The sequence below is a fragment of the Syngnathus acus genome, chromosome 19 (assembly GCF_901709675.1).
Source record: "Syngnathus acus chromosome 19, fSynAcu1.2, whole genome shotgun sequence".
Classification (NCBI taxonomy): domain Eukaryota; kingdom Metazoa; phylum Chordata; class Actinopteri; order Syngnathiformes; family Syngnathidae; genus Syngnathus; species Syngnathus acus.
The window spans coordinates 1,419,545-1,444,136 of NC_051103.1; the positions used below are offsets into that span (position 1 = coordinate 1,419,545).

At 45.2% G+C, this 24,592-nt stretch overlaps 1 long non-coding RNA gene and 4 other non-coding genes across 5 annotated transcripts; 2 read left to right on the forward strand and 3 right to left on the reverse strand.

Annotated features, from left to right (window-relative positions):
• Nucleotides 1-1,766: 1,766 nt before the first annotated feature.
• Nucleotides 1,767-4,981, forward strand: LOC119137934. The gene is made up of 3 exons (XR_005101041.1): nt 1,767-1,855; nt 3,038-3,043; nt 4,966-4,981. It is a non-coding gene; the product is annotated as an uncharacterized LOC119137934 (long non-coding RNA).
• LOC119138862 lies at nt 2,218-2,331 on the reverse strand. Its single transcript, XR_005101266.1, has one exon. It is a non-coding gene; the product is annotated as a U5 spliceosomal RNA (small nuclear RNA).
• A 4,509-nt stretch (nt 4,982-9,490) lies between the features above and the next one.
• On the reverse strand, nt 9,491-9,563 carry trnak-cuu. The gene has a single exon. It is a non-coding gene; the product is annotated as a tRNA-Lys (tRNA).
• A 1,519-nt stretch (nt 9,564-11,082) lies between these two features.
• Nucleotides 11,083-11,155, forward strand: trnam-cau. Its single transcript has one exon. It is a non-coding gene; the product is annotated as a tRNA-Met (tRNA).
• A 10,740-nt stretch (nt 11,156-21,895) lies between these two features.
• Nucleotides 21,896-21,968, reverse strand: trnat-ugu. The gene has a single exon. It is a non-coding gene; the product is annotated as a tRNA-Thr (tRNA).
• Between the last annotated feature and the right edge of the window lie 2,624 nt (nt 21,969-24,592).

Here is a 24,592-nt window from a genome sequence, read left to right on the forward strand (position 1 = left end):
GGTGGAGGCAGGCACCGCGAGCTGGATGAGCTTCTGTTGGAGGATGTCAGGAGCGATGGTGTTGAACGCCGAGCTGAAGTCCACAAACAGGATCCTGGCGTACGTTCCTGGGGTGTGCAGGTGGTGCAGGATGTAGTGCAGTCCCATGTTGACCGCATCATCCACCGACCTGTTTGCCCGGTAGGCAAACTGGAGGGGGTCAAGCAGGGGGCCCGTGACATCCTTCAGGTGGTTCAACACTAACCTCTCCAAAGATTTCATGACCACAGATGTCAGAGCGACAGGTCTATAGTCATTCAAACCTGTGATGGCGGGCTTCTTGGCCACCGGAACGATGGTGGAGCTCTTGAAGCACGAGGGCACCTCACACAGCTCAAGGGAACGGTTGAAGATCCGTGCAAAGGTGGGTGCCAGCTGTTCAGCACAGACTTTCAAGCAGGACGGTGACATGGCGTCTGGGCCCGGTGCCTTCCTGATCTTTGGTCTCCGGAACATCTGCCGCACTTCCTCCTCGCGGATCTGGAGTGCGGGCGCGGCCTCTGCAAGAGAAAGAGTAGGTGACAACGGTGATGGAGGTGTGGACAGAGCGGTTGTGGGGGGAGGTGAGTATGTTGATTGTGCTGCAGGAGGTCCTGTAGTGTGGGAGGACCAATCAAACCTACAGTAGAACCTGTTCAGCTGGTTTGCAAGCCTTCGGCTCTCCACAGGACAGGGGGTTCGTTTCTTGAAGCCCGTGATGCTCTGCAGACCTTTCCACACTGTTGAGGGATCAGGATTGGCAGAGAGGTGTCTCTCCAGGCTCTCCCCGTAACACTTGCTGGCTTTCCTGACCTCTCGGTTCAGTGTGTTTCTGGTCTGCTTGAACAGGTCCCGGTCGCCGCTCCTGTAGGCCTCCTCCTTGATTAAAGATTAAAGTCCCAATGATCGTCACACACACACCTGGGTGTGGTGAAATTTGTCCTCTGCATTTAACCCATCCCCGTGTGATTTTAATCCATCCCCTGGGGGAGAGGGGAGCAGTGAGCAGCAGCGGTGCCGCGCTCGGGAATCAGTTGGTGATCTTGACTTTGCGCAGCCTCCTGAGGTTCGGTGTAAACCAAGGTTTGTCGTTCTTGTACATGCAGAAGGTCTTGGTCTCCACACACAGATCCTCACAAAAACTGATGTATGATGTGACAGTGTCGGTGAGTTCATGCAGGTCTGGAGTTGCAGCTTCAAAAACTCTCCAATCGGTGCAGACAAAGCAGGCTTGGAGGTCCTGCCTAGACTCCACTGTCCACTTCCTCACAGTCCTCACCACAGGCTTAGAAGTCTTTAATTTCTGCCTGTAGGCCGGGATCAGATGAACTAGACAGTGGTCTGAGAGTCCTAAAGCTGCACGAGCCACAGAGTGGTGTGCATCCTTAATTACGGTGTAGCAGTGGCCCAGTGTCTGTGCCCCTCTGGTGGGACACGTTATGTGTTGTCTGTATTTGGGGAGTTCGTGTGCGAGGTTCGCCCAGTTAAAATCACCCAGAACAATGATTTGTGAATTTGGTAGATGTTTCTCCATGTCTGTCACCTGGTCAGCCAGCATCTACGTGGCTTCACTCGCATGTGTGTGTGGCGGAATGTAAGCAGCCGCCATGACGATCGAGGAGAACTCCCATGGTGAATAGAACGGCCGGCAGTTTATGAAAAGTGTTTCTAGGAGAGCGCTGCAAGACTCTTTCAACACCGTGACATCAGTACACCAACGTTCATTAATACAGAAACAGATACCACCTCCCTTTGATTTTCCGGTGAGCTCCGCGCTGCGATCTGCACGCATTAGCCGAAACCCAGCTAACTCCACGGCGTGGTGGGGGGTGCGTCCGTCAAGCCACGTCGCAACGAAGCACAGCGCGGCGGATCTGCTCAAGTCCGTGTTCCTTGAAGTGAGGAGCAGGAGTGCTTGTGCAATTGAGGGGGGTGGTTATTGGTTTTTATTCAAAAACAATATTTTTTGCCAAATTACAATAGACTGTCATGTGCCCATTCAAATGGGTACCACCAGAAATTAAACTGCATTGATAAACGAGGGCTTAAATGTGATTGTCTGTCTGCACTCGGCATTATTTCTCTGTTTATGTTCACATACGTATATGTCGGTATAAATTAGGTGAATGTATGACTGTTGCACGGAATATGATATAGGCGGCTATCCGTTGCGATACTGATATTTTCACAGAGAAAGAATGCTCCGCTTTCGCAGAGCATAAAAAAAAATTGAGATAGACTCTTATTGTTCCTCCCCACGGAAATCTTTAGTAAAAGGCGAAAGATTTATTCGATCTGAAGAGAAAAAAGTGTGATCTGATAATCTGGGTGAAAACGGGCCACCCCACTGCTGGTCTCACCAAATTCACAGGCGGTCTCACACTCAAATTGCAGCAACCATTCCTTCTAAAACAAACAATAGACGTTCATAGATTTACTATACTTAGAACAGGGGTCTCAAACTCCAGTCCTCGGGGGCCGCATTCCTACATGTTTTCCAAGTTTCCCTCGTTAAACACACCTGATTCAATTATCAGGCTCCTGCAGAACGTGAGGATGAACTGCGGGTGTGTTTAACGCGGGAAACTTGGAAAACATGTAGGAATGCGGCCCCCGAGGACTGGAGTTTGAGACCCCTGACTTAGAAGGACTCAACCTAAATAGAAGGTTTAAACGAGTATTTTGTGTTCATTAATGTCTTTTTTACTTCAAACATTGTTGGTGCACAGGATTGTAGGTACCTGGTCGAACACTGACGGCGCTCATTCTTTCAAACAGCGTCACCTATTGATTGGGCGTCTATTTTGAGTATTGAAGGTAAAAACAGTTGTATGTCTCTGTACGTGTACTTTTGGTATGAGAGAACGGGAAATGATCCCATCTCTGTGTTTTATTTGAAAACGTGTGATTTCATAACTTTATTCAACACAAATCGGGAAACAAAATACGATCGAAATTTCTCAAATGATTTCTCAAATTTCAGAAGTGCTCTATATCTCTCGTGTCGCAAATAATTGAGGCTTTTGTCGTTGCTGGCGTGGTTTGGAGTGTAATTCACCTCCACTGCGATGGTGGCGTTCGATATTTGACATTTGAATATAAATCTGTCATTTTACTTTAGGAAGTAAAAGTTGTTTTCTAGAAATCCATACTTTTGATGTATGAGGAACAACAATCAGGCGCATTCTTCAAAAAGACAGACCTACAGCCGACAAAAAGGTTTTGATACGTTCATATCATGTAACGAGTCAGGAACGTGGTAATTACATATTATTTTGCATTGACTAATTTGGTTAATACAGTTTAGCAAGCAAATGCACAGTTCCAGAGTACAGTTAATAACATGCTCAAAAGCGTTCAGTGTGTCACAGCACCGCAGACCTAAACTCCATGTGCGTACTACTGCGCGTTAAAGGGAAATGTACTTTCGGCAGTTTGCAAACATATTTGATTAAGGCTGCATTAGACATATATAATCATATCAATATAATTTCTAGTGTGCTCGTGTGGTGATTAATAAGTGGAAAGGAATGTGCAGGCTACAATGAATTTGTTCTCTACAAAGTATTGTGGAACAGGATGTCCAGACAGGGAGGATATCTCAAGGCCGGTGAGGAACAACTCGTCTTTGTGGTCCAGACACCTGTGCTGAGCAGGGGAAAAACCCAAACGAGGAGGAGACGACCATCGACCAATCACCACACAATATTTTGCATGCTTGAATATTCATATTGTGTTTCTTTAAAACTGGGCAACCCGGAAGAATGTGTTGTCTCTTGATGGTCACAAGAACACACGAATTTTAGTGTGAGGGACCCGGGGGACCCAGGCGCCTGTATTAGCTTGCTTTGTCAGGATTAAACAATTGGTAAATTCGGCCTAATTGATCTACTGGTCTTCTCTTTGACAGAACGAACTCGCAAAATTGTTAGCTGCGACAGTGTGTGGATTTCGACATAACAATTTTTGTGTTAAGTGTTGATCATAATTTGGAGTCAGAACAATAACTAAAATCCGTAGCCTAACAGCGTGATTTTTGTTTTAATCAGAAAGACCAGGGGAGAGTGCGAACGCAGTCCACCACTGTTGTGTTTATACGGAGTAGAGATGAACGCTAATGCAACTTCTTTATTCAGCAACTTTCTATTTTCTCCCCACTCATGTCTCACATAGCAGTACAATGCCCCTGGCGCACCACAGAGCCCCCAACTGTCAACATTATGCGAGACCTCCAATAACACACTATATCAGGGGTGGCCAACCAGTCAGAGACCAAGAGCCACATTTTTTACTGTGTCATCGCAAAGAGCCACATCATACACATGAGCACACATGAACACCCCCCCCCCCCCACACACACACACACATACACACACACACCCCTCTGCTCAGCCAAATTTATTGTGTGACATTATTATGTCACGCACCAACATGATAATGACAAATTGACTCCTACAGTACTAAAACCACAGACCAAAGACCACATTTTCAACAATGAACATTGTGTGCATTGTCTCACACAGACAAACTCTCAGTTCAACAAATTCCACAAACAAAAACATAAGTTTTTTCACTTACTATGTGTGGCGGGACAGACCATTCGTTTTAGTTTGTCGTTTTCAGGAGACAAGATTTCAATAACGTCACTGAGGCATATTTTAACGAACTCCACTTCATTGTATGGCTTTTTAGCCCGTGCAATGTTCCAAGCCAGTTGAAACAATGCAAGTGTGACAGTCTCTGAGTGCTTCGTAATTTTTTTGAAAAACTGTACCTATTTTTTTGCCAGACTTTTCAAAGTCTCCAAACTTGTGCTTGCGAAATTCAGTCCCTTTAGCAAAGTCCTTATCGATATTGGCATGAAGTGAGCTGAAGTGGCGCTGACCATTTGAAGCTTTTAAATGCGCCAATGATGTCCGACATATCAGGCAGAATGGCTTGCCATAGCGTTCAACAAAAAACAACTTTAAGCTTTTCTGGACCTAATGGGCCCCCGTAGTCACAGTCACCATTCATTAAAAAGCCAGCAAAATCAATCGCTCTGTTTGTCCCTCCTCCTTTGCGGGATTTCACCTCACGCGCATGCGCGTTTGACCAAAATACCATATTGAACTCAAGCGAAGCAAATACGCACGAAAAATAAACACAAATGTTGATATGAACGTAAAAGAGCCGCATGAAACCAGCCAAAGAGCCGCATGCGGCTCGCGAGCCGCGGGTTGGCCACCGCTGCACTATATAATATTATAGTTTCAACATACGATAATACCACATCTCCCTTTTTCCAGAGATCATAGGGTAGACTGCCTTTGTTTCATCAGACCTTAGAGGATTATTCTGCCTCTTGTGTAGAAAGGTCTGTTCCTAACCTTTGCCAAGGTCTTTCAGGGCACCCTGATGGCATGAGTGACTCTTTTGGGTTGTGTCGCTCTTGTATGCATGTCCTGCAGTTCAGTATTATTTCGTTCACTTGCTGGCTGAGTCCCGGCCACCACACAGATTGACGTGCACGTGCTTTACATTTCACGTCACCTAAGTGTCCTTCGTGTAATTTGAATAGCACGTCGTTCCTCATTGCAGAAGGTATTACCAGTCGTGTGTCCTTTAGCAGTAAGCCATCTTTCACTGTTAATGTAGCTCGCTCCGGCCAGTAGTTTTTCAGCGCTGGTTCCTGTTTTGCATGTGCTGGCCATCCTTCCATGCACATGGTCATGACACGCGAGCAGACACTGTCGGCTTTCAACTGCTCTTTCAGGTTTTCTGTATATGATGAGCTGACAGGTAGACTCTCAGTGACACAGTCTGTTAGAGTGGTGCTCACTCTAACTTATTTTTGCAAGAACCACACGGGAGACAGTATGCCCTTTTTAAGCATTTGCAAATGGAGAACCATTCGTCGCTGTGCGTACAGCGATGATCGAATGAGGTCTGGCTCAGGCCTCTTGCAAGAGCATATTTATTAAGAACAAGCAGGGTGGGGGTGACATTGGACATGTTTGGTGGTCACCTCAGCAACTGGTTAATCAGTGCGGAGGGTCCCAGCTCATTGTTTTACAAGGTCGTGGAAACAGAAACTAGTGGAGCATTTTAGATGACTAACTAAGCAAGAATGTTTCCACACCATTTGGAAAGTTTCAACAACTGAATGGTTAAACTTTTCAGAGTCAAGGAAAGGTTTAAACAAAGTTAATAATTCTAGTCTACATTCCAACATAATCATACGATCAAGATAATCTGTAAACCCTAACACAGTCCACAAATATGTTTGTGCTCTCCATCAGGTCCTGGTCATCAGTGGACATGCGTAATTTTACAGGTGCACGTGAAAGTGTGTCTGCTGTCCAAAGCGACTTTCCTGGTACGTGCACGATGGAGTATGAGTAGCGCATCAGCCTCATCCTGAAACCCTGGATTCTCTGTGGCAAAAGATCCAGTGCTTGGGCACCGAACAGGCTGAGAAGGGGTTTATGGTCGGTCTCCAGGCAAAACTCCTTTCCGATGAGGAAATCCCGAAACCGTTCACAGGCCCATGTGAGGCCCATGTGAGGCCCAGAGCCTCCTTCTCCACCTGTGCGTATCGTCGCTCAGTTGGAGTGAGTGACCGTGATGCGTAAGCCACAGGCTTCCATCCTTCCCCCCATTTCTGGAGAATTACGCCCCCCAACCCATACGATGATGCATCAGCAGATACTTTGGTGTCTCTGCCCGGGTCATACATAGCCAGCACCGGAGGAGAGGACAGAGCTTTCTTTCGGTCTTCAAACGCTGCTGCCTAGTCCACGTCCCAGACCCAGCAGTTTTTCTTTGAGAAGAGGTCACGGAGCGGTTTATCTTTTTCAGCTAGCTGGGGAATAAACCTTCCCAGCTGGTTGACCATGCCGAGAAAACTCCTTAATTCACTCATGTGTGGGCTCTGTCATGTCTGTGATGGCATCTGTCTTTTTTGGGTCAGGGTGGATGCCTGCGGCTGTGACGATATGGCCCAGGAAGACTACTTCGCTCTTGGAGATTTCACACTTGTCCACATTCAGTGTGATGCCTGCTTTTTCCAGTCTTTGTAGCACGGCAGTAAGTCAAGTGTCATGCTCTTCCTGGCCCCGCCCCCACACCAACAGATCATCGATGTGACAAACCACACCGTTGAGCCCCTCTGTGATCTCCGCCATCCTGCACTGGAAATGCAGAGAACTTGCAGAGAAGAACCAGTGGAAACACAGAGTCATTGTCTGTCTTTTTGTACCTTTAATCAGGATTCTGCTATTGGCTGTAATGAAGATTTGGCACACAAAACGTTTGTGTATTCCTGAATTGTTAAAGCAGTGCTTTCAGGCCTCCTCAGTTTAACATTGTTTTAGTGATCAACACACCAAAACATCTGCAACAGAGAAAACTTGGCATTTTTTCTTTTGGTTTTTGATGAACTGTAAACTGACAATGGAGGGGTCTGCAGTCCATCTCGGGCCATGGTAAAGGGGCTGATCGGAAACCAGTTTATGGGGACAAGGACCGGGTGGATGAACTCAATCTATTCTTCAACAGATTTGATTCCGCCTCCCCCCACCCCTTCACCTCGATCCGCATCTCATTCTGCCACCTTCGACACTCCATCCCCCCCGCCAGCTCACCCCCCCCTAACCCTAACCCTAACCCTAACCCCCCCCGAGTCACTCTTCTGTCTCCACTCCATCACCCCGGTCTTCCGACATCCCCCTCTCCTTTACAGATCTTGAGGTGAGGAGTCACCTCAGAAAGATCAAAGCAGGGAAGACCCCGGGCCCAGACGGCATCTGGCCGAGACTGCTCAGGGACTGTGGGGACCAGCTGAGTGGTGTGGTCAGGTACCTGTTCAACCTGAGCCTGAACAAGGTCCCAGTACTGTGGAAGACCTCCTGCGTGGTCCCTGTACCAAAGGTGCCGTGCCCCAAGGAGCCTAACCACTTCAGGCCTATTGCCTTGACTTCCCACCTGATGAAGACTATGGAGAGGATCATCCTGGGTCACCTGCGTTCCCTAGTGGGAGCGCAGCTGGACCCCCTGAAGTTTGCTTACCGGCCTGGTGTTGGGGTGGACAATGCAGTGATTTATTTACTGCACAGAACACTGCTTCACCTGGAGGACAACAGGAGCACTGGGAGGATCATGTTCTTTCTCCAGCGCTTTTAACACCATCTAGCCGTCACTGCTTAGGGTGAAGATGGAGAAGGCGGGTGTGGACGAGCGCCTGGCTGCATGGACAACGGACTTCCTCACCGACCGGCCGCAGTATTTGAGGTTACATCGATGTGAGTACGACGTGGTGCGCTGCAGCACTGGTGTCCCCCAGGGTACGGTGCTCTCTCCTTTCCTTTTCACCCTGTTCACTTCAGACTTTACCCACGACACCGCTCACTGCCACATCCAGAAGTTCTCCGACGACACGGCCATTGTTGGAAATGTCGCGGAGCGGAATGATCTGGAATATAGGTTGGTCATCAAGGACTTTGTCAGTTGGTGTGAGCTCAACCAGCTTCAGCTGAACACCAGCAAGACGAAGGAGTTGATTGTGAGCTTCGGGAGGACAGCACCCATCTTCACTCCGGTGAATATCCAGGGATCGGACATTGAGGTAGTGGAGAACTACAAATTCCTGGGTGTTCACCTTAACAACAAACTGGACTGGACTGATCACATCCATATCCTGTACAAAAAGGGCCAGAGTCGCCTCCACCTGCTGAGGAGACTGAGGTCCTTCGGTGTGTGCAGGGCTCTCCTCCGGACCTTCTATGACTCTGTGGTGGCCTCGGCCATCATCTACGCTGTGGTCTGCTGGGGTGGGGGCAGTACGGACCGGGACAGGGGGAGACTGAATAAGATGGTCAGAAGAGCGAGCTCAGTTCTGGGCTGTCCCCTGGACTCCGTTGAGGTTGTGGGTGAGAGGAGGACGTTGATTAAGCTTAAATCTATCATGGATAACACCTCTCACCCCCTCCATGAGATTGTGCGGTTCCTAAGGAGCTCCTTTAGCGGCAGACTTTTGCATCCTCGGTGTAGGAAGGAACGGTTCCGCAGGTCCTTCATTCCCTCTGCTGTCAGACTTTACAACATGCATGCCACCTGATAAAATGAATGTGTTTCGTCTCTACTAGCAGCACTTGTGTTTATCCTTGTCTGTTATTTACCCTTTTTTGTAATTCTGGCACTTGTTTTATTCTTGCACTCGTATTATTCTTGCACTCATATGCGCTGCTGTGACAAGGGAATTTCCCCGCTGTGGGATGGATAAAGTTCAATCAATCAATCAAGAGTTGGTTCAGACTGAAGTAAAGTTGTTGATTTCAAAGCACGACACATTAAATTGACTATGAAGGGACTCGAACGCTCAATCGTCTGATCCGAAGTCAGACGCCTTATCCATTAGGCCACATCGCCATGTGAAAGACTCCCTGTTTTAAGTGTGGCCTTGATAAGTCTAAAAATTCAATGGTTCCCAACAAGCCCAATGTGGGGCTTGAACCCACGACCCTGAGATTAAGAGTCTCATGCCCTACCGACTGAGCTAACCAGGCTTTTTGACCTTGGAATTGTTTTACTTTTTCAGTTTTTTTTTTAATGGGTTAGGGCAAATAGAGGAATGCTTAAAGTGTGGCCTCTGAAACACATCTGTATTGATAAGACTAAAGAACCAAAGGTTCCCAACAAGTGTGGGCTGCCCAATGTGGGGATCAAACCCACGACCCTGAGATTAAGAGTCTCATGCGCTACCGACTGAGCTAACCGGGTTTCTCCTATTAAGAATTGTTTCATTCTTTCACTTTTTTTTAATGGGTTCGGTTCACGAAAACCAGCAGCCACGTTTTAAATCTGGCCTCTGAAACACATTCGTTGATAAGACTAAACATTTAAAGGTTCCCAACAAGTGGCATCTGTTCAATGTTGTCTCTAGTTCAAAACCCCAGCCCGAGTTGGAAACTCTAATTGGAAACCCTTGCCCCAGTTGGAATTCCTAGTTTGAAACCCTACCTCGAGTTGGAACCCTAGTTGGAAACCCTAGCCCTAGTTGGAAACGCTGGCCCTAGTGTGCAATAGAGAAAGCATTTTTTTGTTTGTTTTTGTCACTTTGTTGCACTGAAAACGGAGATTGGGGGGGAGTCAGCACAACAAAAAAAGAAATCAGAGACCAAAACCCTTTCCGACAGTATACAAGAGTTGGTTCAGACTGAAATAAAGTCATTGATTTCATATGAATTATATTAAAATGACCATGAAGGGACCTGAACCCTCAATCTTCTGATCCAAAGTCAGACGCCTTATCCTTTAAGCCACATAGCCATGTGAATGACTGTACCAAGTGAAACATGGCAACGACTTCTGAGGACTGCAGCCTTGTGGCAAGTGTTCACAGTTGTTACAGACATAAATGGCCTGTGGATTAATCAATTTACAGTAAAAGAGAATTGTAATGCAATTGACATATAACCTTGTTAGTGCAAGTGGTCGTGCATCAGTCTCAAAATCTGAAGGTTGTGAGCTCGACCCTCATACAGGGCACTGTTTTCCATAGTCCACAGTAAAAATAGCTTGTAAAACCTAACATTCATAGCCTCGTTAGCGCAGGTGGTAGCGTGTCTGTCTCATAATCTGAAGGTTGTGACTTAGACCCTCACACGAGGCACACTTTTATTTAGTTCTAACTCGAGCCTTAGTTGGAAATCCTCGCCCCAGTTGGAAACCTTACTTGGTCACCCGAACCCGAGTTGGAAACCCTAGTTTGAGAATGCTCAGACAAAAGTAACTTTTTCTTTTGATGAAGTTCAGTTTGATGGAAATGGCCGGTGGTTGAATCAATTTGACAGTAAAATAGCATTTTAGTACCGGCACCACATCGGCGCAGGCGGTAGCGTGTCAGTCTCATAATCTGAAGGTTGTGAGTTTGATCCTCACACCGGGCATGCTTTTTACACAGTCTAGTTCTTGGTGGAAACCCTCGTCCTAGTTGGAAATCCTAGCCAAGTTCAGTTTAATGGAAATGGGCTGTGGTTGAATTCGTTTTACAGTAAAAAACAATTGTCAAAATGCAAGTGCATAGCCTCGTTGGCGCAGGTGGTAGAGCGTCAGTCTCATAATCTGAAGGTCGTGAGTTCGACCCTCACACGGGACACGCTTCTATATAGCCCTAACTCTAGCCCCAGTTGGAAACCCTCATCCTTGTTGGAAACCCCAGTTGGAAACCCCAGTTGGAAACCTTGGCCCTAGTTTGAAACCATAGTTGGCCTCCCTAACCCTAGGTCAGGATTCGCAACCCAAAATGTTCAAAGAGCCATATTGGCCCAAAAATACAAAAAACATACCTGTCTGGAGCCACAAATATCTAAAACCCTTTTATAATGCAACATCAGAGATGGGGACTCGAGTCACTGTGACTTGGACTCGAGTCGCTGTTTTGATGACTTGTGACTTGAGTTGACAAAAAATGAAAAAACTTGAGACTCGACTTGGACTTGGAAGTTAAAGACTCGGGACTTGACTTGACTTGAGACACGATGACTTGAATGACTTCAGTGTTATTTAGTTTATGTTTTCAATTTTAATATAAAATTAATAATACATTTAAAAAAAATAATATCGATAACACAGTAGGAGCGCAGGCTGAGAATGGCGTTGTCATGATTGGATCACTACCCTGTCACTCAATCAGTCGTGCCCTGTCTACCTACCGAACGTGTTTATTGGAGAATCATGCCCCTTTATATCAGACATGTCAGCGGGAGCGGTACCGCGAGTCAACACCTTCGGCTATCGCAATTACTTTTATGATGGCAAAAGACGGACAGCACAGTGCGTGATATGCAGCAAAAACATTTCGCACAGCCAGACGACAACTTCAAACTTTGTCTGTCGTCTGAAGAGCCATTCTGCCAAATAAGTGCTTTTCATTTATCTAAATAGGTGTGTGTATATATAGCTTTAATGCAATGAATATGATGATGAAACTTAATTAAGTAAATATGACTTAATATGGAGCAAGTTAATAAATAAAAACTACAGTTAACTTGACTTGGACTTGACCTATTTAAAGACTTGACTTGGACTTGACTTGACCTATTTAAGGACTTGATTTGACTTGACTTGCCCAAGACAAAAATGACTTGGGACTTACTTGAGACTTGAAGGTTAAGACTTGAGACTTACTTGAGACTTGCACATGTGTGACTTGGTCCCATCTCTGGACATTTGTGTTGTTTCGGACCTGACGTTATAGTCCGGGACATTTTCCTCCACGGTGTCATTTGGGTCCTCTCTTGTGTTGATTTCCTCAACGCATTCGAGTCTTTGCAACTCACTCTCGGGAGCCAGGTGGCACCATTCGTCTATGACGAGCCCACTGTCCTCCATCTCTTGGATGGCATCTTCAATGTCTCGACTGTGTTTCTCATACCTTTCTCTGTTCCTTTTGACAATGGATATGGTAAAGGAGCTATTTCTCTTTAAAGATACAAATACTCTTCTTAATATTAGGACATCCAGGTAGAGAAGACATTTTGACTTTCGCCAAAATGCTGTGACAGATAGATGGACAAAAGATTTTGGATTATGCGAGCCACCTCTCAAAATCAAGTGCATTTGTGTTTAAGGGAAATTTACACCGAATAAAATTCATTTTAAAAATAGATAAAACAGATAAAACAACTTTTGTAAAGCAATGGTAAATTGCAATTGTAAAATATTAAGAATAAAGTTAGACCAATCGGTCATTAAAAGAGTTAAAAGGAAACAGTTAATAGATTATATAGAAGCAGATAAAAAGAAGAAATCTATCATGTATATCAAAACATTCGTAAAAAGAATCAATTCATTGTGTCTCTGTTTCCATCCCCTAAATGAGGTAGGAAGACAAAAAGGAGGCTGAGGACGCCTCAGCTGCCTGCAAAGCTACCAGCTGCCTAAAAAGGGCAGAGGTCAGATCCTCCTCGTCCTCATGAAGGCTGCTGGTGTCTGAGGGTGAACTCGAAAAGCAGTCCGAGGTCACCTCGGCCAACTCCTTAAATAGGCCGGAGGTCAGGTCGTCCTCGTCCTCATGCAAGCTGCTGCTACACAAGGGTGAATCCCAGAAGGAGCTAGTGGACATCTCCAGCTCCTCCAACTCCTTAAATAGGCCGGAGGTCGTCAGGTCGTTCTCATACAGGCTGCCGATGCATGAGGATGAGGACGAAGATGGAGGCAACTCAGAACCCCTACCGATGGTGCAGCCAGGGTCCTCATTAGGCCCTGCCTGCCAAATGCTCGTATCTGGCAAGAAGGGCTGCCTCGGCACCGCCAAGTGGCCAGTCAGGTCCGCTTTGCGTGCCTCAAAGTGGCTGAACGTGACAGAGGGGGGGTGCCGGTGCGGGGATGTCAGGTACACGCACTGCAAACACAAAAACGCCAGTCACTCCCGAGATGAGATTCACTGCGAGTCTTCCATCACTAAACAGAATGCTCAGTTTGGATTGACACGCTCTGTCAGGTGATCAGTTCAAAAAATTCAAAGAAACATTTTCTGAGACGTACCTGTATTATTATTGCCCATCAAAGAAGCATGCGGTTGGACATTATTGGTGCGTTCGGATTTTTTGGTACTGCACCACACTGTCTTTTTCTTTTGACCCTGCACAAAACACAAAATCATGTCATTTCACACAAAAACACATTTTTTTTTTTTTTTAATTGTTCCGATGGATTCTAACTCACATAGTTATCTCGACAGGACCAATCCGGGTGCAAGCTGGCATGGATCTGGTTGAGCCGATCCGATTCATTAAAGTACTTTTCCTGCTCGTCCTGCGTGAGCGACTTCAACTGTGGATTTAATGAGAAAGTGTCAAAAAAAAACATGCGCGCGTGAATGCGTGCGCATCGTACTTACCATCTGCCCCAAGATTTTATTAACGGATGCGCTGTCTGTACGCTCTCCGCTTGAATTTTCAAGTTGAGCTTTGACAAAAGGCCGCTGCTCCTTCATAAATAACATAAACGCATTCGGTGGTTTTTTGATATACGGCTTGGAAGGAGTCTGGGGTTCTTTTGTCCAGCTGGAAAATCAAAAGCACAAGCAAACGCATGTCACCATCGTGTGGGCATTCAAAGGAATACATTTTGCAGAAACTGAGGATTTACCGTGCATTTTGGGGTGTTGGTCGTATGTTATTGGACAAGTGTCCAAGGCTACAGAAAAATACGAACATTAGACTGCAGAAATGTTGACGATAGAAACATGATATGATATACAGTTGTTACTTACATCACTCGATCAGGCAGGTGGCACCAAGGTTCCACCAAGTGTGCATCCAGAATCTGCAAAAAAAAGTTATTACCGTAATTTTCGGACTATAAGACGCACCGGAGTATAAGTCGCACCAGCCATAAAATGCCCAAAAATGTGAAAAAAAACATATATAAATCGCTCCGGAGTATAAGTCGCATTTTGGGGGGCAATTTATTCGACGAAATCCAACACCAAGAACAGACATGAACGAGCAACAACAGGCTAAACGATACGGTATGCTAACGTGACAAACACAAACGAGGAGCTGAGAACGGGCCTGACGTAACATTCAGTTTTTAAAAAAAAACTATTACATAAATAACACGTTTATAAAACCATCTGTGTCACTCCAATTCATTAAATCCATCGATCGTCCTTTGTCAACAATGCCGTGTGCCGCGCCGCAGTTCAAATTATTCCACAGGCCCATACAACGATATATAAACTATATTTTAAATAACTATCACATAAACAACAATATTATCAAACCATTTGTGTCACTCCAAATCATTAAATCCATCGATCAAATTTCTCGTCCTTTATGTCATCCTGGTGACAGAGGACATGTCCAGAGGATATGGCGCTTTAAAGTGTTAATTACTTTATTTGATTTTTTCTCTCTATTTTTCATGTTTTGAATATGTTCAAGATAAAGATATCAAAGCATGTGAAGTGATCAACTATACTAAAAATAACATGTGAAGTGGTCAACTATACTTGTAAGTAAGTGATGTGTTAATGATCAAGTAAAAATTTGTGAAAAAAAACATATATAAGTCGCTCCTGAGCATAAGTCGCCCCCCCACCCAAACTATGAAAAAAACCGCGACTTATAGTCCGAAAATTACGGTAATTGTTTTATGAGAAACATGTAACTATTCCATTTTTCATGTTCTCGTGCATGATTCTCCTCAAAATCCAGAGTTTGCATTAGTTGTTCATACTTTAATCTTCATTCAAATCTGGCTGCAATTCCTCATTAAACATCTGGAACACTAAATTAAACATTTTAGTTTTCAGTTGAGTTTTTCCGTCCCGAATTGTAATTGTGTCTTCAAGTTTGTGCATGTTCCAATAAGTTTCAGAAAAGTTATTAATGCGAAAACGTTTCTTTATCAGAATCAGAATCAGAATCAGCTTTATTGTCAATTCCTTCATGCTAGGACACACAAAGAAACCGAAATACCGTTCCCCCTATCCCACGGTGACGAGACACAGCACACGATTAACACACAAGTAAAACAACGGGGAGAGAGTTCAGGACCCCAACAGCCCGGAGATCACAAACTTCGCCAGTGGCGAGCAGTGCTGGCATCTCACAACAAAGTCCCGGCACCATTCTTCACGGATGTAGACGCACAGTCCACCTCCACGCGATGTTCCCCCTCGTACAATGGCCCGGTCCGCCCGATAGCGCGCCATCCGCTCCAGACGCACAGCAGCTACGCACTGTCCGGTCCGCAGAACTCAGCAGGCATGTTGATGTCCAGCGATCGAACTTGAAGTTATTTGGGTCTAAAACTTTTCCCTACCTGTTTTTGACGGTTTTGCATCATCTTTAAATCGGCGTTGGTTAATTTTTGTGCGTCTGATCGATGAGTTCCTGACTTCCGAAATGATGTCTATCCGTTATGATCTGCGTTATCATTGAGGCATACTTAAAAAAAAATAAAATAAAAATACGTTTTGAAGTTGTCACGCCAGTGGTCCAGCCGCGTGGGATCGTACACGCACAGAGGTTTGGATTGTCTCACAGGAGGGAGCTGAAAGAAATCTCCAACAGCAAGAACAGACATGCCACCAAAAGGTAAATTAATTCCTTTGATTTGTTTCAACCTGGCATTCACGTAGGCAAAGAGGTCTTTTGACACCATGGAAATCTCATCGATGATGAGTATTTCGGCGATCGACAGCTCGGCTCTGACTTCGTCCAGTTTATTGCCCAGGCCGTGGTACGGGGGTTTGAGACTTGTAAAATAATGTCTGATGGTACTTAAACCTGACACAAAGATTGACATAGGGGTGACCTGTTTTGGGCCTAGTAAAGGTTACCTAGAAGTTAGTTCCTTTAAATTAACTTTTGTTAAACTGGTAAAGGGGGGGTGACTGGTTGATCGCGTCAACCTCTATTGCAGTTCCAAACATTCACCAGAAGATGGTGCCAAAGTCAAATTTATCATAGTTATGGTCAGGGACGTGCGGTCAGAGGAGGCAAGGCACGCCTCCCCTGCCGTCATGAAAATGGGAAAAACAAATTCAATTGTTCTTATTATAAAGTCATTTTCCTTTTAATTTCAATAATTTTGTATCATTTTGAACCAAAATCGCTGAATTTTTATAGTTATTTTAAAACCGAAGACGGTTTGCTCGGAGGACCCAACGTCCTGTCGCCTCCTCTGAGGATTGCGTAATTACACGGCTGCCTATGTTGATAGGCAATGCGGTTAGACAGAACTGCTCTCTGTCTTCATGTCGCTGTTTAAGTGTTCAAACACTGTGGCTATATTAATTAATTTTCGTAGTTAGGATGGTTTATATAATATCTTGTGTTGTCATCTGTCTGTAACGTCGTGTTTCTTTAGATCAGGGGTCACCAAACTTTCTTAAACCGAGAGCTACTTCCTGGGTACTGATTGAGGCAAAGGGGTACCAGTTTGACACACACTTCTAAAATAGCCAATTTGCTCAATTTGGCTTTCACTATGTGTTTTTATTGTCATTTCCAGTTCACATGTAAGTGTGATTTTAACAAGAATAGCAAAAATACAGTCAAACCTTGGTTTTTGACCACAATCCGTTCCAGAAGGCGGTTCGAGAAGCGAATCGGTTGAATTCCGAATCTATATTTCCCATTACAAATAATGGATTTTTTTAATCCGTTTCAAGACAAAAAAAAAAACCCGCCTTTTCTAAGCATTTTTTTCATTTGCGCATATTTGGTGATAGCGCAACTGCAGCGCACCGCCGAACGCGCAACTGTAGCGCGTCGCCCACTGCGCAACTGCACCGCGCTGGTCGCATTATTGTGACAGAGCCATCGCTGAAATTTAGAAAATAATTTTAAAGTCCTGATGTACTTTCCAAAATTTAAGTAGACCCAAGTGCGCAGGGAGCTTAATTTTGTCCGATCGCGCAACTGCAGCGCACCGCCGAACGTGCTACCGTAGCACGTCGCCCACCGCGCAACTGCACTGCGCTGGTCGCATTGTTGTGACGGAGCCGTCGCTGAAATTTAGAAAATATTTTTAAAATCCTGATATAATTTCCAAAATTTAAGTGGACAACAGTGCACAGGGAGCTTAATTTGGTCCGATCGCGCAACCGCAGCGCGCCGGGCGCTCACTGTTGCATTGCTTTAAGTGCGTCTTTGTGTTTTAGGATGGCTTTACTGCTCCCACTTGCTTTCTTTGGCGGCATGATTAGGGGTTGATACAATCCTCAAAGTAACGAAAATACAATAACAAGGGAGTCAGTCGGCATCCGGGCCGCGCGGTCGGGTTTTCTCGGGTCCTCCCGGCTCATCTCGCGAGGTTCGACCTCCGAATTTTGTTCGACAACCGAAGCAAAAAATCTTGAATTTTTTGCTCGAATTCAGATTTGTTCGAGAACCGGGACGTTCGGAAACCGAGGTTTGACTGTAAAATAAATAAATGCAGCTCACTGACGAGTGCCGCGATATGAGCTAATTTTAGAACAGTCCTGCGGGCGACTCATGCGGTCCTCACGGGCGACCTGGTGCCCGCGGGCACCGTGTTGGTGACCCCAGCCATGGAGGCTAATTTGTGTGTTTTGGGGTGTTCTTTGGTATTGAGGGGGGCTGGTTGGCCGCGTTTACTTTTTTCCTTTTTCTTGTTGCTTTGCTTTGATGGCTTTTAACTTTCACACTTAAAGGCTTTTTTTGTGCCGCCGTTGTGTGGCAGCCTTATTGAGTTGCTTTCATGTCATGTGTGTGTCTTTTATATATCTTTTATATGGTATGAATAATGCTGGGGCCTGAATTTCCCCACCCTTGGGATTAAAGGGAAATGTGCTTTCGCCAGTTTGCAAACATATTTTATTAAGGCGGCGCTAGACTTATAATCATATCAATATAATTTTCAGTAGTAATGTACTCGTGTGGTCACATAATAAGTGGAAAGGAATGTGCAGGCAACTGCATGAACTTATTTTCAACAAAGTATTGTGGAACAGGATGTCCAGACAGGGAGGACATCTTACAAGGACATCTCGAGAGGAACGCGAATAACAACTCGTCTTGGTGGTCCAGACCCAACCGCCCACAACTGAGACCAGACACCTGCGCTGAGCAGCGGAAAAACACCCAAACGAGGAGGAGATGACCATCGACCAATCACCACACAATATTTTGCATGCTTGAATATTCATATTGTGGTATCTTAAAACTGGGCAACCCGGAAGAATGTGTTGTCTTTGACGGTCACGAAGGCACACGAGTTTTTTGGTGTTAAGGACCCGAGACCCAGGCGCCTGTATTAGCTTGCTTTGTCAGGATTAAACAATTGGTAAATTCGGCCTGATTGATTTATTGGTCTTCTCTTTGACAGAACGAACTCGCAAAATTGTTAGGTGTACCGGTGTGTGGATTAGGACATAACGACTCATGTGTTAAGTGTTGATCGTAATTTGGAGTCAGATCAATAGCTAAAATCCCTAGCCTAACAGGATCAATAAAGTTTCAATCAATCAATCAATCAATCAATCAATCAACTATATACCAAATAACTAACATAAATGCCAAATTTATCGGATCATCCGTGTCACTCCAAATTATTAAATTCATTGAAATCGTCATCCTCTGTGTCACGTGCGTTCGCGTCGCGCCGGAAGTGACGTCATGCAGCCTGATAACTGGCCCAAAAACCAACCTTCTGAGGATGCAGCCTGTGAATTTGGTCACAGCTAGTGACGCCTTTTTTGCATCAGTTCTCTTGCTAGCAATGAGGCTTCAACACCTACCGCTAATCAAAAATTCAAACACAGTACTATCAAGCAAGGTTAGCAGATGTAGCTGTCTGTCAGACCCTAGTGGGAATTTAACTCACACCCTCTGATTTATAATTCTAGTGCTCTTATCACTAAGCTACGTGGCCTTGCTTGGCAAAACTGTGTCAACCTTTTAGAAGATGAACCAAAAGAAACTCTTGAAAATGTACTTTAACCAGGACTCTAGGCCAGTGATTTTCAACCAGTGTGCACACATTTGTGTGCCATGAGAAACTATAAAATTTCCCTTCACGTCCCCAAAGACAACAACAACTCATCACACAACTGCTGGTCACCAGTACCATGGACAAGACACGTGTACACCCTCAACTATTATAAATTCAGCTTGCACAGCAAACATTAAGTATGTTATTAGGGTTCAGTGAGGATTGAACTCAGAACCCCTTGGTGACTAGACCAGTACCCTAACTACTGAGCTACAAGGCCTGCTCTATGGCTGTTACTAATAAACTATAAACTATTCCTGTACAATATTGCGAAATTTAATCAGATTGTGTCACAAATCAACAGGCACGTTTAACTACCATGCAACTAATTTGCGAGCAATCAAAGCAAGATACCTGAGCCAAGTTTGAGAACCAGTTAGTGTGCTCGAACCTCATAGCTGGTTGAAGCGCTGGTGTTGGAAAGCAGGATCGAGTCCTGATTTTGATTCTCCTTTATGTACAAGTTTGAATGTGACAACAGCCGGGAACAGCCATGCCTAACGAGCAAAAGGACAAGGTGTGTCCTTTCATCAAAAAAGATGTGGCCAAAGAGTCTGTCAGAAGGGACATTTAAAAACACATGCAAGAACACACACAGGTGAGAAATGTTTTTCCTGCTCAGTTTGTGGCCAAAGAATCTCTCAGAACAGTCACTTAAAAATAAACACAAGAACACACACAGGTGAGAAATCTTAGTCCTTCTCAGTTCCTGGCCCAAGATTGTTAGGGTTGACAAATTACAGTGGAGCCTCGGTTTTCAAACGTCCCGGTTCTCGAACAAATCAGTATTCGAACAAAAAATTCGAGATTTTTTTGCCTCGGATGTCGAACGAAATTCGGTTGTCGAACCTCGCGAGATGAGCCGAGAGGACCCGCATGCCAACTGACTCCGTTCGTTATTACATTCTCCTTACTCTGAGGATTGCATCAACTCTAATCATGCCTCCAAAGGAAGCAAGTGGGAGCAGTAAAGCCATCCTAAAACACAAAGACGCTCCTAAAGCAATGCGACAGTGAGCGTCCGGCGCGCTGCGGTTGCCCGATCGGACCAAATTAAGCTCCCTGCACACTGAGGTCCACTTAAATTTTGGAAAGTCCATTCGGACTTTAAAAATATTTTCTAAATTTTAGCAACAGCTCTGTCACAATAATGCGACCAGCGCGGTGCAGTTGCGCGGTCGGCGGCGCGCTACGGTTACGCGTTTGGCGGTGCGCTGCAGTTGCGCGATCGGACAAAATTAAGCTCCCTGCGCACTGAGGTCCACTTAAATTTTGGAAAATACATCAGGACTTTAAAAATATTTTCTAAATTTCAGCGACGGCTCTGTCACAATAATGCGACCAGCACGGTGCAGTTGCGCGTTCAGCGCTGCGCTGCAGTTGCGCGATCGGACAAAAGTGCGCAAATGAAAAAAATGGTTAAAAAAGGCGGGTTTTTTTGCTTGGAATGGATACATTTTTTTTCCGTTATTTGTAAAGGGAAAACATTATTCGGAATTTGAACGATTCACTTCTGGAACAGCCTTCTTGAATGGATTGTGGTCGAAAACCGAGGCTCCACTGTTCTTGATTGTATGATTATGTTGGAATGTAGACTATATTGATTAACCAGTTGCTGAGGGGAACAAACTCCCCCTCCTGCCCTGTTTTCTCTCAATAAATATGTCCTTATATGTTCAGAGTTTCTGAATAGATATTTGAAAGAGTAATATGGGAAATGACTTTAAAATATATGTAGTCTCCGCTCAGCATCCATCGCCATTTAAAGAATGACAGTTTCAAGGCTGAATTCGTGTGTCACATGACGTGCGTTCGCGTCGCACCGGAAGTCATGTCATGCAGCCTGATAATTGGCAAAAAAAAGACTTTCTGAGGATGCAGCTTGTGAATTTAGACACAGCGAGTGAATCTTTTTTTGCAAGACCAGTTCTCTTGCTAGCAATGAGGCTTTAACACCTACCGCTAATCAAAAATTCAAACACACTACAACCAAGCAGGGTTAACAGATGTAGCTGTCTGTCAGACCCTAGTGGGAATTTAACTCACACCCTCTGAGTTACAATTCTAGTGCTCTTATGACTGAGCTACGCAGCCTTGCTTGGCAAAACTGTGTCAACCTTTTAGAAGATTGACCAAAAGAAACGCTTGAAAATGTAGTCTAAACAGGACTGTAAGCCAGTGATTCTCATCCAGTGTGGACACATTTGTGTGCCGTGAGAAATTATAAAATTTCCCTTAAGATCCTCAAAGACAATAACAACTCATCACAGAACTGCTGGTCACCAGTACCATGGACAAGATATGTGGAATTACACCCTCAACTCTTATAAATCGAGCTTGCGCAGTAAATGCTTAGTATACAATCAGGCCTCAGTGAGAATTGAACTCACGACCCCTGGTTTACAAGACCAGTGCTCTAACCACTGAGCTACAAGGCCTGTTCTACTGTAAAACTAAACACTATTCAACTACAATAAGTAAGATGGCGGCGCGTGCGCACGCTGCGGCCTCTCTCTGTCCCGATCGGTGTTTTGTTTTGTCGTTTAATGTGGGTTTGTCCGACAGTTTTGTGTGTTCGTCTCGTCGTACCGGGTTGTGCTACAAGTGCGGCGGGCTGGTTCTGCTCGACATCGGCGAAAGCGAGTTTTGTGGCGATCTGGACTTTGAAGCGGGGACATTAAAGGCGCTCGGTCTGCTCCGTCCTGGAGCGTCGCCGGACTCGCCTGCTATTCCTCCCCCGGTTGGGCGTCCGGGCCAGGCTGGCGGCCAACCCAGCTCGCCCGGCCGTGCCTTCCATTCTTCTGTCGAACGTTCGATCGCTGGACATCAACATGCCTGCTGAGTTCTACGGACCGGACAGTGCGTGACTGTTGTGCGTCTGGAGCGGATGGCGTGCTATCGGGCGGACCGGGCCATTGTACGAGGGGGAACATCGCGAGGAGGTGGACTGTGCGTCTACATCCGTGACGAATGGTGCCGGCACTCTGTTGTGGGATGCCAGCACTGCACCACTGGCGAAGTTTGTGATCTCCAGGCTGTTGGGGTCCTGAACTCTCTCCCCCGTTGTTTTACTTGTGTGTTGATCGTGTGCTGTGTCTCGTCACCGTGGGATAGGGGGAACGACATTTCGGTTTCTTTGTGTGTCTTAGCATGAAGGAATTGACAATAAAGCTGACTCTGACTCTGACTCTGATATTACAAAGTGGAAATCAGGATGTCACCACGTTTACCTCCCATGCTACTATTCTGCGAGCAAGCAAGGCTAGATAGCTTGGCCAAGTTTGAGAATCAGTTAGCGTGCTCGAACCTCTGGTTGAAGCTGGTGGTTGAAGCTGGTGGTTGAAGCGCTGGGTTTTATGTACAAGTTTGAATGTGACAACAGCCAGGAACAGCCATGATTAATGAGAAACAGGAGGCCGAACCAGAGCAACTTTGATAAAAGAGGAGGGGAAAGAGAAGGAAGAAGAGGATATCTACAGTATGCCCTCAACTTGTCTCTCGTTGAAAAGTATAGATGAGGGTCAACGTGAGGTGAGCAAAGGGGCGGAGCCTGCAAGAAGCAGCTCTCGTCAACACATGACAACAGAAGATAATGGAGCCCACCGTGGAGAATCGCAAGCAGACGACCTCTTAGCTCCAACATCAGATTGTGATGACATGTTGTCACATGCTTCTGATGCTGCAGATGATGAGTCAGAAGTTGATATTTTATACCAAACACTGGAAATGTTCTCAGTGTTGGAAAATGTTTGCTCATAAGAGGAGTTTGAAACTACACCTAAGAATACACACAGGAGGGAAACATTTTTCCAAAGATTCTCTCAGAAGAGGCACTTAACAAGTCACATGAGAACCCAGACTGGGGAGAAACGTTTTTCCTGCTCAGTTTGTGGCCAAAAATTCTTTCAGAAGGGTGACTTGCAAACACACACAAGAACCCACACCAGTGAGATATCTTTTTCCAGATCACTTTGTGGCCAAAGATTCTCTCAGAAGGTAAACTTAAAAATACTACATGCAAGAACACACTCAGGTGAAAAATATTTTTCCTGCTCAGTTTGTAGCCAAAGATTCTCGCAGAACAGTCACCTAAAAATAATGACAAGAACACACACAGTTGAGAAACCTTTTTCCTGCCCAGTTCCTGGCCAAATATTCTCACAGAAGGGTGACTTAAAAACACACACAAATACCCCCACCCATGAGAAACCTTTTTCCTGCTCAGTTTGTGGCCAAAGATTCTCTCAGACGGGACACTTAAAAACACATTCAAGGGCACACACAGGAGAGGAACCATTTTCCTGCTCAGTTTGTGGCCAAAGATTCTCTCAGAAGGTAAACTTAAAAACACATGGAAGAACACACACAGGTGAAAAACTTTTTTCCTGCTCAGCTTGTGGCCAAAGATTCTCAGAGAAAGGAAGCTTGAAAAGACACACAAGAACCCACACTGGTGAGAACCCTTTTTCCTGCTCAGTTTGTGGCCAAAGATTCTCTCAGAAGGTAAATTTAAAAACACATGCAAGAACACACACAGCTGAAAACCCTTTTTCTTACTCAGTTTGTGGCCAAAGATTGTCAGAAAAGGGAAACTTAAAAAGACACACAAGAACCCACACTGGTGAGAAAACCGTTTTTCTTGCTCAGTTTGTGGTCAAAGATTTTCAGAGAAGGGACAGTTCAAAACACATACAAGAACACACACAGGTGAGAACCCTTTTTCCTGTTTAGTTTGTGGCCAAATATTCTCTCAGAAAGTAAACTTAAAATCAAATGCAAGAACACACACTAGTGAAAAACCTGTCTCCTACTCACTTTGTGGCCAAAGATTCTCTCTGAAGAGAAACTTCAAAATCCACTAATTGTCGGACACCACGAGCGGTTACCTAATATGCAAGGCCTTTTTTTGGGGGGTTTGGCGCCACTGTGGGTGGCAGCCACCCAGCAGTGTTCTCTCTTTTCCTCTTTATTTCCTTCTTTTCTCCTTTTTCTTTCTTTCTATTTGTCCATTCGGCAATGCTGGTGCCTTCTATCGCACCTCGGCGTGTGCAGATTGTTTCGG